This window comes from Neomonachus schauinslandi, chromosome 13, assembly GCF_002201575.2.
Source record: "Neomonachus schauinslandi chromosome 13, ASM220157v2, whole genome shotgun sequence".
Classification (NCBI taxonomy): domain Eukaryota; kingdom Metazoa; phylum Chordata; class Mammalia; order Carnivora; family Phocidae; genus Neomonachus; species Neomonachus schauinslandi.
This window is the reverse complement of record NC_058415.1, coordinates 87,235,536-87,250,986: the sequence shown is the minus strand read 5'-3', so window position 1 is coordinate 87,250,986 and position 15,451 is coordinate 87,235,536. Positions and strand designations below refer to the sequence as shown.

Below are 15,451 nucleotides of genomic sequence, written 5' to 3'. Positions count from 1 at the left end.
CTCTGGGGTGGGGGGGTCAGGCCTGGCTTGGCTCCCCTTTCCATTGCTATAACACAACAGAGCTTGGCACAGAGCAGGTGTTCACAGAAGGCTGGTCATGGCCAATAGCCCTCCCCCTGGAGTGGGAGGCTTTGAGAGTCTCCGCAGAGCACCCTTTTGCCTGAGGGGCAGTTGGCCACAGAGGAATGAGTGCGGACTGGGTGAAGGTTCATACTTGTCCCTCGGGGAATGGAGCTCCAGAGGGGCAGGTGGCCGGGGAGGAGGTGACCTCTGGCTGCACTGCTCAGCCCTGCCCTCTGCCCCAAACCACAACCTGCTCTCAGGGGAGGTCCTGTGTTAGCCATGACATTTTGGAATAAATTCCATTCTCTGAGTTTGGCCAGGATGAATCCCAGCCCTACCACTCACTGCTGTGTATCCTTAGGCAGAGCCCTGCCCTTCTCTGGGCCTCAGGTCCACTTCCCAGCACGGTGCTCAGCACAGCATGCTGCTCAGGCAGGAGGGGGCTCAAGAGTGTCAGGGGCACAGGGAGGGACAGGGTGTGGTCTTCGGTGGGGGGCACCCCCAAAGCCACTCTGCAGCTAGTCTGCAGAAGGCATTAGGAAAGGTGGTAGAGAGAGCCTCCGAGTGGCTGCCAAAAGGAGGTGAGCACTGAGTGTGTGTGTGTGTGTGTGTGTGTGCTGTGAGCGAGCTAGCTGGTGAGGAAGAGCCTTCAGAGGAGGGGAGGAAGGGAATGAGCTGGAAAAGCTCAGCACTGCACCAGCAGTGAAACCAGAAGTCCAGAGGCAGGGAGCAGGGAGCTTGAGGGGACTCTACAAGGGCAATGCAATCAAAGCATGTGTGTCTGGGGGTGGGGGGGGCCTAGATGGAGGAAGGGACTTCTCAAACTCTGGAGAGGAGGGGAGGATTTCGGGGCCAGAGGGTCTCACTTGGTTCCCTAGCATCCCTGGTGTCAAGGGCTTGCCCTCTGCCGTCCAGGACCCCTGTTTGAATTTGGGCTCTTCCACTTGCTAGCCATGTGACCCTGGGTGAGTCCTTTGCCTTTGGAAGCCTCAGTTTCTTTGGCTGTAAAACTGGGATGATGACAGAACATACCTGTGTATCAGTTTGCCAGGGCGGCTGGGGGTACCCCACACTGGGGGGCTTAAACAACAGAAATGTATTTTCTCACGGTTCTGGAAGCTGGAAGTGCAAGATCAAGGTGTGGGCCGGTTTGGTTTCTTCTGAAGCCTTTCTCCTTGGCGGGTAGACAGACACCTTCTCCCAGTGTCTTCACATGGTCCTTCCTCTGTGCGTGTCTGTGTCCTAATTTCCTCTTCTTAAAGGACACCAGGCATATTGGATTGGGGCCCACCCTTATGACCTCATTGAACCTTAATTTCCTCTTTAAAGACTGCATGTCCAAAGAGAGTCACATTCTGAGCTACTGGGGGTTAAGACCTCACCGTATGGATTTGGGGGGACACAATGCAGTCCATAATGCCTGTTTTGGTCTGAGTTCCCCTGAAAGCAGGCTAAAGGAAGGGCCTGGGGGGTTGGAGGCGAGTATATTCCCAGGAGTGAGTGAGGGATGGGGAGGCGGGGAGTGAAACAGGAAAGAGCAGATACAAACATACATTATTGAGCTCACCATTATGGAAGTCTGGGTGGCCAGTCCCCTGGGATTGTCTGAGATTCTTTATGAAGTACGTCTCAGGCCCATCAGCCTGAAGAAGAAAGGGGGAGGCTTTTACCCCATGGCTCCGTTTCCCCTGGATCAAGGGTTGCCCTGTAGGGTGTTGCAGCTGGCCATGTGTGACCGCTGAGTGGGTTCCTGGGGTGGGGAGGGGTGCCCACACGGGGCATCCGAAAAGCCCCGGGGTGGGGGGAGCGAGACGCAATTCGTAGGCTGAAGCATCCTCATCCTCATCCTCATCATCATCGGGCTGTGGCTGCCTGGAGCTGGCCAAAGCCGGCAAGGGCTGTCCACCACCCTGGCTGGATTAAGAGGTTTGAAGTCCTGCATAAGAGATGTTCTCTACCCCTTGCGGCACTCAGCTCTGTCCCTGTCCTCCAAGTTGCTGGCTGTCTGCAGACCCTGCAAGACGTTATGCAGACAATTTGCTGCATCTGGGGTCTGTTACCCACGCCTGAACAGGTACTCACCGCTCTGAGTTCCATGAGACCCACACTGTTCGAGGCTTCCTGGTTTCCCCTCCCCCCTCTCCCTCCTCCAGCCCAGGTAACCAGGACCTCTGACCTAACAAACCTAAAGCTGCAGGGAAGAGAAGCACAATTCCAATGGGGGAGGGGAGCGGTGGAAGGGATCCGGGGGGCAATCCTGTGTCCACAGTTTGTTCCTGGACTGTGTGTACCAGCTAATGGGGAGCCAGCACCATTGACCTGCTGTGGGTTCTGTGCCCAGCGGGCCAGAACACGAAGGTGCAGAGAGCCCAAGGAGCCTGCCTTGGCCACCAGGGGGGCCCGAGTCCAGCCTTGACTCCCAATCCAGTGCTCCTAGGACCACACTCCAAGAGAAAATGTGGGGGTCATGGGGAGAGCGAGAGGCTGGGACAGGTGGGGACCTTATGCCCACTCCCCTCCAGAGTGCTTCACATACAGTTGGTGCTTACTAAATATGTGCTGGATGCTGGGTGGGTGGGTGGATGGACCGACCGACAAACAGGTGGGCGGGGCCTAGCCCCGGATTCCCAGGCGGCCAGTCTGGCGCTCCCCTTCTTGGCTAGCCTTGTCTGCTTGCTAGCAATCTCCCTTTCAGTTCTGCGGAGTCACCGTTCTCGACCCCTTGTCAGCTCTGTGTGCCAGGAATTTGGAGGGAAGAAAGACCGACAGAACCTCAGAGCCTCAACACCACCTGACCTTACTCAAGATGAGAAAACCGAGGCAGGGGGAGAGTCCTGAGGTTTGCTCAGCCCTAGAATGCCCCACCCCCACTCCCCCAGCAGCGTTGGGCTCCTACCCCTGCCTGGCTCACCTACCACTGTGGGGAAGAAGCCTTAGGACTTCTCTGTCCGATTTTGGTAACTAGTTTGCCTTTCCCCAGGCGGGGTGGGGCGGGGCCGGGGCGGGCCGTGGGGGCGGAGGGAAGGATCTGGTCTGCTGATGGGGTTCCCTGAGCCCCAACTAGTCATTCTGAATCCTTCCGAAGTTGTGCTAACACAGCCCGTGAAGCTCCAAGGAAGCTCTGGCTGGCCTCCGAGAGGCATGGCAGGGCTCCCCAGCATCTCCTGGCCCAGTCTATGGGCTGCCCCCCCACACCACTCCCTCCCCTCCATGAGTCTCTCTTCTCTCCCCTCGTGGGCCTCTCGCCCTTCTCCAGGGTCTGGAGACAAGACCCAGGAGCCCACTTCTGTCCCCCACCTATATATGGCACGGGGCCGAACCCTGCCCCTCTCTGAGCCTCAGCGGGGCAGGTCAGCGACCTGAGTTGAGTCCCTTCTGACCCAGACCCTCCAGGACTCCTTGGCCATCAGAACTCTATCTTCCCTTCTCCCTCTGTCTGCACCCCCTTTCTCTCTGGCCCCCCTCTTGCCTGCACTCTGGCCTCTCTCCGACCCCCCTCTAACTCCCCCGCTCCATATTCTGCCTTCTCCCTCCTCTTTCTCTCCCTCCTCCTGACCACCCTCCTCCGATAATGCCAAGTCTGCAGGTTTCCCGCGACCTTGAGCAGCCAGCAGGTCGAGAGCAGAGCTGGTAGCTCAGAGCTTTGCAAAGGGGCCTCTCCCAATGGAGCCCTGCGCGTGCACTCCTCTCCCATCCCCTATCCCACTTGCTCTGCTCTATTTTCCCCCATAGCATTTCCTATCTTCTCACTGTTTACTTCACTTATACATTATATTTACCGGCCATCCCCTCACGAGAACGTCAGTTCCACAGGGGCAGGGATTTTTGTCCCCAACGCCTAGAACAGGCCCGGCGCACAGTAGGTGCTCAGTGGGTAATTGATGAAGATCTCCTCCCCTCTCGCTCGCTAACGAGAGCCACCATTTATGGAGCGCCTTCTGGGGCGCCACCTCATTGCCTCTGATCAACACCTCTGTGTGCCCAGGACTCTGTCGGGCCCCTCTGGGAAGATGGGGAAAGCGAGGAAGGGCCCAAACGCAAGGACGAGCCCAAGGTCACCGTGGTAAGCGCTGGAACCGGGATTCGAACCCGCACGTCCAGACTCCGGCGCCTGCGCGCTCGGTCCTTCCTCCGAGCAGCCCGGGGTGGCATCGCCCGCCCGCCCGCTCCGGAAAAACCGAAGGGGGCGGGGCCAGTCCTGCTCCGAGGCCTTCGGCCACGCCCCTACAAGTAGAGTGGAGAAACTGAGGCACCCCCACGCCCACCCCCGGCTTCCTCGGATTCCCTGGAAGCCTCCTTCCCAAACCCAAGTCGACCGGGAACCGGCCCGCGCCCCCCTCCCTGGACCCTCCCCTACTCCCCCTCGCCCCGCCCCTCCCAGCCCCCCGCCCGAGGCGGAGCTTAGCCCGCGCCCACCGGGAGCCGGGGAGGGAGAGAAAAATGAGTTTTCCTGCCGCCCGGTGGCGGTGTCAATTGATCGGGCGCGGGCGGGGGCCGCGCGCCGGGCTGGGGGCCTCGCTCGCAGCTGCCGGCGCACAATTATCGGGAAAAAACTGGGGCGGCTGCTGCGGTGAAATTAGTTATCGATCCCTCGGCGGGGCCGCGGGGCCGCGCTCGGCGCTGACGGCTGCACACCCGGGCCCGGCCCGCTGGGCGGGGGGGGTGGGGGGGGCGCCCTCTCCCTCCTCTCCTGCCCCCTCCCCCCGGCCCCCTCCCCCTCTCCCCTCCTCCCCCCGCCGCCCTGCTCTCCTCTCCCATTCATTCCGCCGCAGTATCGACCCACGCCGGCCCGCGTGGACAGGCGCCCCCTCCAACTGCCCGGGCCCCCCCATCACTCGACCACCCCGCCCGCGGGCCCTGCTTCGGGGGAACCCGCGAGCTGGCCCCGAGGAAGGAAGGACGCCGGGGGTGGGGCAGGGTGGCTCCCGCGGAGACAGGGCAGCAGGTGCCGAGGGTGGGAGCCGGTCCTGCCCCTAGAAGACGGGCTTTGGGGCCCTGCTGCCTGGGGAGGTGCGTGACCTCTCTGAGCCTCATCTATAAACCAGGGTAGGTCCCACACCTTGCTTATCGAGAGGATACAATGAGAGGGTTCAAGAGAAGTGCTTGCGCTTGTCGCTCCCGGGGAGCGTGTTGGGGGTTTATTTCGCCCTTATACCGCCGATTCTCCCCAATGCCTCTAGGAGCTGTGTCATAGCCCCATTTTATAGATGAGAAAACTAAGCTCAGAGAGGGGAGACTCTTTATCTGTGGCCACACAGTGAGCTGGGTGGCCCCAGGACTCTACAAAGCCAGCTCTCAGAGGGGAGACCCCAAGTGGGTCTTCTCAGTAGGCTGCTGACATATCCCAGAGCCTGGGCTGGGGGTGTGGTCAGGGAGGAAGGTCAGGTCTGGGACCCCCAGCCCTTTGTCTTAGGGCAGCTGGGCCCTGCAGCCTCTAGGGAGGAGGGAAAGAGGAGAGAGAGGGGGGAAGGGGAGTGAGGACAGAAGGGCCTCCCATCTCAGAACTAGGCTGGGGGGTGCGGAGGTTCTGAGTTTTAATCCTGACCCTCCACTCACCAGCGTGTGACCTTATGCAAGTCCCTGTCCCTCCCCAGGTCTCCTGCAAAGAGGGGTTAGACCTTGTGCCCCCAAGGCTCCTTTGTGCTCACCCACCTTGCCTCTGCCGCCTCTCCCCTGCCTGCCTGCTGCAGCCTCATTCACCCCTCCAGCCCATCTCCATTGAGCACCTGCTGTGTGCCAGGAACTGTGTTGGGCACAGTGGGCACAGCTGAAAGCAAGACAGTCCCTGTCCCTGCTCTCTTGGAGCAAGACGGGTATTGAGCAAATCACGAAAAAGCCGCATATGGATACCTGGAGTCCAAAAGGCACCTTGTGGTCAATCTGGGAAAGACAGGTGTGCTAGTGGGCAGGGAAAAGGGTGAGGTTGGCAAGGTCAGGCCATGGAGGTCTGGGGATCTATGAAGGAGCTTTGTCCCCAGTGAAGGGCTTTGAGCAGGGGAATGCCAGGGTCAAGTTCGGCCCCACAACTGAAAGCCTGAGGTTCAAAAATCCTGCATGGGAGTTCTGGTTTTGTTCTTGGTCTCTCCAAGCCTCAGTTTCCTCATCTGTAAAATGGTAATGATCTGCACTGCTAAAGGAGCTATGGGGTTTGGAGTGGGTCGGCCCTGTGTTCGAGTCTTGCCTTCAAGCCGTGGGACCTTGGGCGGTATCAACAAGGGGCTCAATGGAAGGATTGGGGCAGTATAGAAATTCAAGGGCTCTGTGCTCCTTCCTTCCAGCTTTCCTGGCTTCCAAAACGGGGCTGCAGAAGTGTGCTCAAGATCTGGAACAAGGTCTCCCCTCTGACAGAGAAGGTGGTGGCCCCTCGGCTGGCCAGAGGAGCCCTGACCTGATGCAGAGGAGAGACAGGGCCAGAGGGTGGGGGCTGGCTAGCGGTTCCCGCCTCTTATCCATGTGGGCTGCTGGGACCCTGACTGATGTGAAGAGGTGAGGGTGGGGTGGCCTGGGGCAAAGGGGTCCTGAGCCGAGTGTCCCCTTGCTGGCTACAAGGGATGACAAAGACAAAGCTACAGATGGACATTCTGGCCTGTGGGGATTGGGATTGCTTTAAATAAAAACCAACTCTCCCTGGCTTCTAGAGAGTGGAATATGTTCTGTTTCTTGATTTGGATGCTGGTTATACAAGTGGGTTCCTTTGTAGATTCATACAGCACATCACCTAGGGTGTGCTTCCATGAGCTCCCAGGAGAATTAAGTCCTCACCCTACGACCTGCCTATGGGTCCAGAGGGAGCGCAGGTTTGTGCGTACGGGTGAGGACCCTATGCCAGCTTCCCTGAAGAGCCCACCCTGCAGCCTCTCAGATTCCCAGGACCACAGATTTGCTCATGCTAGAGGGACCACCGAGAGAGGACAAACAGTGATACCTAAGCATCAAAACCATCTTCCCCCTAGCCAGGTAAGAAAACAGGCACAGGGGCATCTGGGTGACTCAGCTGGTTAAGCATCTGCCTTCGACTCAGGTCATGATCCCAGGCCCCTGGGATCATGACCTGAGCCAAAGGCAGCCGCTTAACGACTGAGCCACCCAGGCGCCCCAAAATAAATAAAATCTTTTTAAAGAAAAAGAAAGAAAAGAAAACTGAGGCACAGAAAAAGCCAGCAACCTGGCCAGGTCCCCCAGTACTAAGATAGAGCCAAGATTTGAAACAAGACCTGCCTACCCGGCCTCAAAGCCACGTGTTTTCTATGACCCCTTTCCCTCCTGCCCTACATTTTGCCCCTCTGACAGTATCTGACTACACCTGCCATCAGTCCATGTGAGGGGTGCAGGCGAGTGCAAGTGAGGAAGGACGGGGTGGACGGGGCGAGTGCAAGGGAGGGGAGAGGAAGGTGAAGTCAAACAGTGACCTGGCCCAGCAGGCTCCTGGAAGCCTTGGCCGGTGTAGTGTGCAAATGTGCATCTGTGTCTACAGATCCATAGGAATGTGTGAGAGTGCCTTCGGGAAGGCTTTCATAAGCGTGCGTGTCTGCAGGTACAGCCGTGTATGTGTATAAGGATCTGGGCACTGTGTACATGGGCATGACTGCGCATGTGTGCATTGATTGCTGAGTCTGCGTGTACATATGGGTAAGTGTGAGTAGCTCCGAATATGCACGAATAACTGTGTTCCGGCCCCTACGCACATATGCGCTTATGTGTGTGTGCATCTTCGAGCATGTTCGTATGTGCGCCTTCCGTGTGCCTGTGGGTATCTGTTTGTACTTGGGTTTCAGTGCACACCTGTGTGTGCGGGTGAACCTCCCTGTGAATGCTTGGAAGCACACAGAATGGAGACCTCTGTGGGTGCCTGGAGTCGCATGGGTGTGTATGAAATGGCTGTGTGTGCTGGTGCAGCCGATATACGTCTGCATGCTGGTGCACCGCGTGTGCACGCTGGCACGCACGGTGGGCAGGTGCACGTGCTGTACGTACCCACCTCTGTGGTTCGTTCCCTCCGCGCTTGCATACAAATGTGTGTAATTCCTCTGCACGCATATGCACACATGCCCAAGTAGCTGCTCCCCAGTACACGCACATTTCTGAGGCTGCTTACATTCGCGCCTGGGTCTGTGTCTGCCTCCTTGCACATGCAGAGCATACACGCGGGTCATCCCACACTCACTCCGTAGCACACCGCCGTGGGGAGGCGAGTGCTTTTTGATGCTTCAGCAGAGCGCAAGGGGACAGAGAGAGCAGGGCCGGGCTTGGCTTCTCCTTGCCTGGTAGAGGGTGCTGGAGAGGGAGGCCGAAGCCGGCCAGGACCGCCTGGCTGCCCTCTGCACCCAGTTGGGATCCAGGGGAATGGCCTCCAGGGCTGGTGGGGGGCAGGAGACAGCAGGTGGCCTTGATGAGCAGGCTGAGGGCTACCCCCCCTCCCAAGGCCCCTTGCCAGGAGATGCTCTGGTGAGCCTCTGAGCTTACAGAGACCAGCTGCCGCCTGCTTGGGCCTCCTACACCTGCATCCCAGCCTCTGCTCGAGGCATGGGGCTCCAGGGGCCAGGCTGTGGGGCCTGGCTCCTCTCAACTTTCTCTCCACCCTGCAGCCCTGGCTTCAAGGCCCAGATTGGGGCTGGGCTGGGGCTCTCCTCCTACAAAGGCAAGATGCACAAATCACCTTCCTCAGGTTGGGTAGCAATAATGGAGCCTGAGTGCAGAAAATAAGGACGTGCCCTCTCCCTCCCTCCCTCTCCCTGCCCCCCCACCCCACCCCTGTTCACCCTGATCCCTAACCTAAGTCTGTGATGCCCCTCCACCCAGCATAGCTTGCCTCTCTGTGCACACAAACCCCCAGCCAGCCCCTTTCGCTCACCCTCTTTGTGGTTCCTGCACCTCTGTCCCTTGGGGTCACTACTCACCCCGGGTACAACTCTTCATCCTTAGAAGACATGGGGGCCTCCCAGGGGCCTCCTTTCCCCGCTCAGACTGTCCCTCCAGGGCATCATAAGGACCCCTTGGCCAACATGCTGGCCTTTCCTTTCCCCTCTCCCGTCTTTCCCAGGGACTGCCACTTGTCCCGGCACAGTGGTCTGCCCCGACATGGTCACTGCTTGCGTGGCTGCACCTCTGAAGTTGGAAACTCAGTCATCCCCACCTCCTGCCCAGCTAGCCCTCTCTCTCCTCTTCCAGACCCCTCTGTCCTTCAGGTTTCACCCCTCCCTGGGACTCCCCATGTCTATCACTTCCTGTGCAATATCGTGGGACAGTCCTGCCCTCGGGCCAGCCCAGGACCTGCAGGAACCCAAACCAGCCTCACCAGACTTCACCTGTGAGTGATGGCATTGCCACCTTAGGCCAATCTCTCATGGTGACTGCTTCACCCGGAAACTGCACCCCTTTGGTTTCCCTGTGCTCTCTCTGCGTGTCCCGTCTGCCCAGCTGGCTCTCCTCGCTTTCCCTCTTGATGAACTGAGGGTGTGTCCTGGGCTCTGCCTCTGACCCCCAGCCCTCCCTGGCAGTGCCCCCCTCGGCCATGACCTCCTGGACTTCCAGCCCCACTTCTTTGCCTTTTCAACACCAGATCCATCATGTCTGCTGCCCCTCTGTCCCCACAGCCCACACAGGGCCTTCCCACCCAGGCAGGAAACTGGGACATCACCCTTGCCTGAGTCTTCCTCCTCACCCTCCACGTGCAGTCAGTCACCAAGTGCCTGTGCTTGGGGTTCACTGAGCTTCTTGGATACACATTTTATTAAGTTTGGAAAAATTTCAGCTATTATTTCTTCCCATATGTTTTCTGTTCTCTTTCTCCCTTCCTCTGGGACTCCAGTTACCCATATATCAGACTGTTTGGAAATGTCCTACAGCTCACTGATGCTCTTTCCATTAAAAATAATCTTTTTTTTTCTGTTTCATTTTGGATAGTTTTTTACTGCTATGCCTTCAAGCTCACTAATCTTTTCTTCTGTCTTATCTAATCTGCTACGAATCCCATTCCATGTATCTTTCATCTCAGACACTGTAAGTTTCAACTCATCAAGGTTCCATTTGGATCTTTTTTTTATGTCTTCATGTCTCTCTCTACTTAACATTTTGGAAATATAGAATACAGTTATAAAAATTGTTTTAGAATCCTTCTCTGCTAATTCTAACATCGTGTCAGTTTTGTGTCAGTTTCAGTTGATTGATTTCTTTTCTTTAGGGGTCACGTTTTCTGGCTTCCTTTTATGTCTGGTGATTCTTTCTTTCTTCCTTTCTTTCTTTCTTTCTTTCTTTCTTTCTTTCTTTCTTTCTTTCTTTCTTTCTTTCTTTCTTCTTTTCTTTCTTTCTTTCTTTCTTCCTTCCTTCCTTCCTTCCTTCCTTCCTTCCTTCCTTAACAGGCCTTTAATTCCTTTTATTTTTCTTGTATAAAACATGTGGTGGCCACAGCTGGAGGCTGGGTCCTCCGCACAGAGACTCTGGCATGTGTCTTTACAGCCTCCAGCTGTGGCCACCACATGTTTTATACAAGAAAAATAAAAGGAATTAAAGGAAAGAAGGAAGAAAGAAAGATCCCTGATAGATCAGAGACTTGGTGAACACAGTCTCTTTCCAGAGATTGGGGTGAGACAGCTGTAGGTCTTGGGAATGTCATCAAAAGTGGCCTTGGTGTAACTGCCCTGGGTGGCAGTGCAGTCCCTGGCTGAGGTGTAGTTGTCAATACCAGCCACCATCAGTAGCTTCTTGGGCACAGGGGCTGAGACAATGCCAGTGCCCCTGCTGTTGGGGATGAGGCACACCAGCACAGAGCCGTAGCGGCTGGTCACCTTGCATGGGACAGTATGGGGCTTGCCGATCTTGTTCTCCCAGTATTCTTGCTGCACAGGATGTGGAAAGCTTGGCCAGGATCATGGCCCCACGGATGGCAGTGGCTACCTCATTGGAGCACTTAATACCTCGACTGATGTGTTCATTGTAATCTCCAATAGCAACAAATATCTTGAACCCAGTCTGTTGGCCAGCACGGGTCTGCTTCTGCACCTACATAGTCTTCAAAACCTCATCCTTAAAGGATGCCCTCAGGAAAAATCAATGATCTCAGATGCCCTGATGGGCAGGGAGAAGAGATAGATCTCCTCCAGAGACTTGATCTTTGTGACCTTGACCAGGTGGCCCAGCTTGGTGTTGGGGATCCACTCCTTGTCTTCAGTCTTGCCTCCCTGACCACAACCCCGACTCCAGCCCCAGATGCCACTGCTGAAGCCTCCATGGAAGCCACCGGCCTCCCATTCCGGGCGCCTGGCTCCTCCAGGCCCTCCTGGAGCACCAGCATCATATGCTGCCATATGGTGTTTTCTCGGAGAAGAAGAAGTCTGGTAATTTTCTATTGGATACTAGACATCATGAATTTTGGATCTTTTGTATTCTTTTTTTTTTTTTTAAAGATTTTATTTATTCATTTGAGACACAGAGATACAGAGAGAGAGAGAGCATGAGCAAGGAGAGAGGCAGAGGGAGAGGGAGAAGCAGGCTCCCCGCTGAGCCGGGAGCCCAATGCGGGGCTCGGCCCCAGGACCCTGGGATCATGACCTGAGCTGAAGGCAGATGCTTAACCATCTGAGCCACCCAGGCGTTCCTGGATCTTTTGTATTCTTATAAATCTTCTTGAGCGTTGTTCTGGGAAGCAGTTAGATTACTTGGGAACTAACTGATGCTTTTGGGTCTTGCTTTATGATTTGCTAGGTGGGTTTTAGCAATGCTCAGTCTGGGGCTAATTCTCCACCTCTGAGGCAGGACCTGAGTGCTCCACCCCCTGCCCTGTGAATTATGAGTTATCCAGTCTGGCTGGTGGGAACAGGCACTCTTCTCCCATCCTTGTAGGTGGTTCCTTCTCAAAAGCCACTAGTTCGTGTATTTTTCTTCTGAGTTTTTTGGTTGTTTCAAGTGGAATAGTAAATCTGGCCTCTGTTACTCCATCTTGGCGCAAAGTGACGGTCAATCACCAAGTGTGGTGAGTCTCCTTCCTAATCATTCTTGAATCTATCAACTTCTCTTCCTGTCATGGCTCCAGACCCCATTACCTCCTGTCTGGGGCAACACCCATAGTCGCCTAGGCCTATGTCTCTGCTCCATTAATATCCTTTCCATGCAGCATAGTCAGAGCCAATCTTTCTAGATTGCACTCTGACCATGCCGTGCCCCAGCTTCAAACCAGTTGGTTTGAACCTATGGCTCATCAGGTCTTGATACAGCCAACTGAACTGAACTGCTTGTATTTTCCCAAGGGGCCATTCTTTTTCTGTGGGGCTTTTGCTCATGCTGTTCCTCCTTCCAGGGGCTCCTGCCTTCCCTCTTCTCTTCTACTTTTCCTCTAGGCCTCAGCATAGCTGACACCTGCTCCAGCATGCCCTCTCACCTCTCAGATAGGGAAAGGTGCTTCTCCCCTCTGCAAGCCTGTCCCTTAGCATGAATTGCTCTGGATCATTGCTGCCTGGGATGGCTGTGTCCCCTAGGTTGGGCATCCCTGAGGGTGAGACCCTGGCCCCTCCTGCTGAGCCCTGCCTAACATATCTGCTGAAGGAATAAGTGAATGAATTAATGGATGAATAGAATAGAATAATGGCCAAGGCCAAATAGAAAAGGAGGCCAGGACTGTGACTCAAGAGCCTAGTATCCTCTTCCCAGTCCTGCCCCAACTTGCTGTGTGATTTCAGGCCATCACTGGACACAATGAAGTGGTCTCTGAGGTCTCATCTGGATCTGTCATGACACCCACATGTGTCCACAGCATCATGGAATGAGTTGTAGTCATGCTGAACCCATCCTCCTTATTTGACTGGTGGGGGAACCCAAGGCCCAGTAGTGGGGGGGTGGGGGAACAGCTGGACCCCAGAGAACTCATTGCGTCAGTGACAAAGCCCAGCTCAAGACTCATGTGCCTGTTCTCAGTTCTGCCCTTCTGGGCTTTGGCAGAGTGTGGAGGAAAAGGAGTCCCTGCTCCCTGTGTCCTGGTAGGGGGTGGCCTCATGGGCAGGGTGGGGCACTGCAGGCTTGGGGCCAGGACTTCTCTGTGCCTGGCACCTCCCCAGGATTCAGAACACACCAATAGGGAAGAGAAGAAGGGTCACTCTGAAGCGGTCACATAACCAGACTGGGGGAAGACCTGAGGGGGAGAATCAAGGTCAGCCTGAGGTCAGGCCTTGTCCAGCTTAATTATTCATTAAACAGGAAAGTCCAGGCACTGAGTTAATGACCAGCACAAGGCTGGGGAGGAGGAAATTCCTCCCGGAGGGTGAGCATGACCTGCAAGAATAGGGAAACATGTAATGAGCAGTTGGTGGAGGGGCCCTTCATTCATCCATCCATCTTTCCATCCATCCATCCATCCATCCATTCATCCATCCTTCCTTCCATTCATTCGCTTCTCTCTCTGTGCCTGTCAATGAGCAGAATGCTGGAGTTCCTGCTGATGCAAGGACAAAGCAGTGGAGACAAGGACAGACCAGAGTGGTCAGTGTTGTGGCAGGGGCCACACAGGGGTCTGGGGGAGCATAGAGGAGACCCCCCAACTAAGCCTGGTGGAGTGGGCAGAGCTGCCCGGAGACGGTGAGGCCACAGAGGACCCCTCAGATGGACCCACGGATCTCCTGTGGCTGGACCACTGTGGCAAGTGTGGTGTGCCATGGAGGGCCTGCCTGTCAGCCTCTGCGCCCCACCCATCCCAGCTCAACCTCTGTCACATTCCCTGCTGTCAGGGATGGCGCCATCTGAGCCCATCTCTACCCTTGCTGTTTTCATAGAGAGACTAGGTTGGGGATTTCCTCCGATGGGCTGGCCACCCTGCTGCTCACATCTCCAGCGCCTGGCCCTTGGGCGGTCCTGGTGGGCTATTGGATGAGGAGGAGCTGAGGGAGGCCTGAAGTGCAAGCTGAGAAGGGCGATCGGGGACCCCTCTTGGGGTCCAGTGGGTGCGCAGCTGAGGTGGCGGTCCCGTCCATGGGAAGGAGGCTCCATGGATGGAGGGGTTCCAGGAGTCATCTGGTGGTCTTGTCCCTGGGCTTGGGGGAGTCATGTGCTAGGACTGGGTGCAGATGGGAATTGGGGGGATGAGAGTGGGATTTCCCTGTGGGAGGGCACGAAGGGTGGTGGGAGGCTGAGGAGAGGGTTGGAAGGAGGTGGGTTCTCAGGGTGAGGAGGGGAGGGTAGGGAGGAGAGACAGGAAGAAAGGGGGAAAACAGATTGCGCACAGGAAGATGGGACACCGAGACTGCTGCAGGGGGGTGGTGGGTGGGGCCGGATGTCTCCTAAGAAAGTGGTGGAAGGGACATTCAGGGGGTTCAAGTGTTGGCAGCACCGACCTGGGAGCTCTCTGGGGCCAGGTGCTCGTGCACGTGGGTGCCCGTTTGTGTCGTGTGTAGGTCACTGTGTGCACACTACGGGTCACCACTCTCAGGCCTCCTGCGTGGCTGGCTCCTCCCAAAGGCCCCATCCTCTCCCTGGGGGGTCTGGCCTCCCCCTCCCCCTGGGAGAAGTCTGAAGGAGGAGAGGGGCTGGACATCACCATGGCCCTGGCTCTGCTCCCCAGTTTTCTTGCTGGGAGCTGGGGCAGCAGAGGCCCCAGCCTGGACTCAGCCCCACTGCACTCTGGGAGCTGCCGGAAAGGCCTGGATGAAGGTGGCTGTTCTTACTGAAATTAAACAAAACCCACACCAGGGCCAGTTCACAGCCCCTGTCTCAGGCTGTCCGGGCTCGAGAATGGAATCCTGGCCCCGGAGCCCTGCAAGCCGGCCTCGGTGCGGTGGACCCAGGGGAGGAGGGACCAGGGGCGGGTCCCCACAGGGTGGCAGGTAATGGCACCCCATGACCTCAGTCCTGGCTTCACCCACTGTAGGAGGCCCCTGGTGCTCCTCCGCCCGCCCGTGGGCCCTGACAGGTGCGCCCCACCTCAGGATCCCCATCAGGTTGGGGAAGAGACGCTGGGTCTCCTGCTCTGGCCCCACGGGAGCCGGAGGGGAGCTTCGAGTGGTGGCCAGTGGGGGCAGGAGGGTCCGGAGGATGGGTGGGGGGCTTAGGGTGTCGGCCGGTGCCACCCCAGCCGGGTCTGCGACTGCCCCGGGCGCCCCCGAAGCTTCGGTGGCGGTTTAGGACCGACCCCCCTCCACTCCCAACAAACACTGGCGGGGAGGAGAGGGCATGTTTGTTCAGCGCTGGGGCTGGGTGGGGGGGGTACAGGAAGCAGAATTTCAAAGCGGCTTCACCCTTTGTTACCCCTTCCCGGCCCCGCCCCCACACCCCAGGCTGCTGCATTCCAGAACCAGAGGGGGTCCTGCCCCGGGAGAAATCCGCTTAACCGGAGGCTCGGATTACAGCCTAGCTGCTGGGGCGGGGGGGGGGGGGGGGGGGGGGGGGGGGGGGGGGCGCCCCCCCCCCC

At 57.1% G+C, this 15,451-nt stretch overlaps 1 pseudogene; it reads right to left on the bottom strand.

Annotated features, from left to right (window-relative positions):
- Window positions 1-10,435: 10,435 nt before the first annotated feature.
- Window positions 10,436-11,366, bottom strand: LOC110581647 (annotated as a pseudogene).
- Window positions 11,367-15,451: the final 4,085 nt, after the last annotated feature.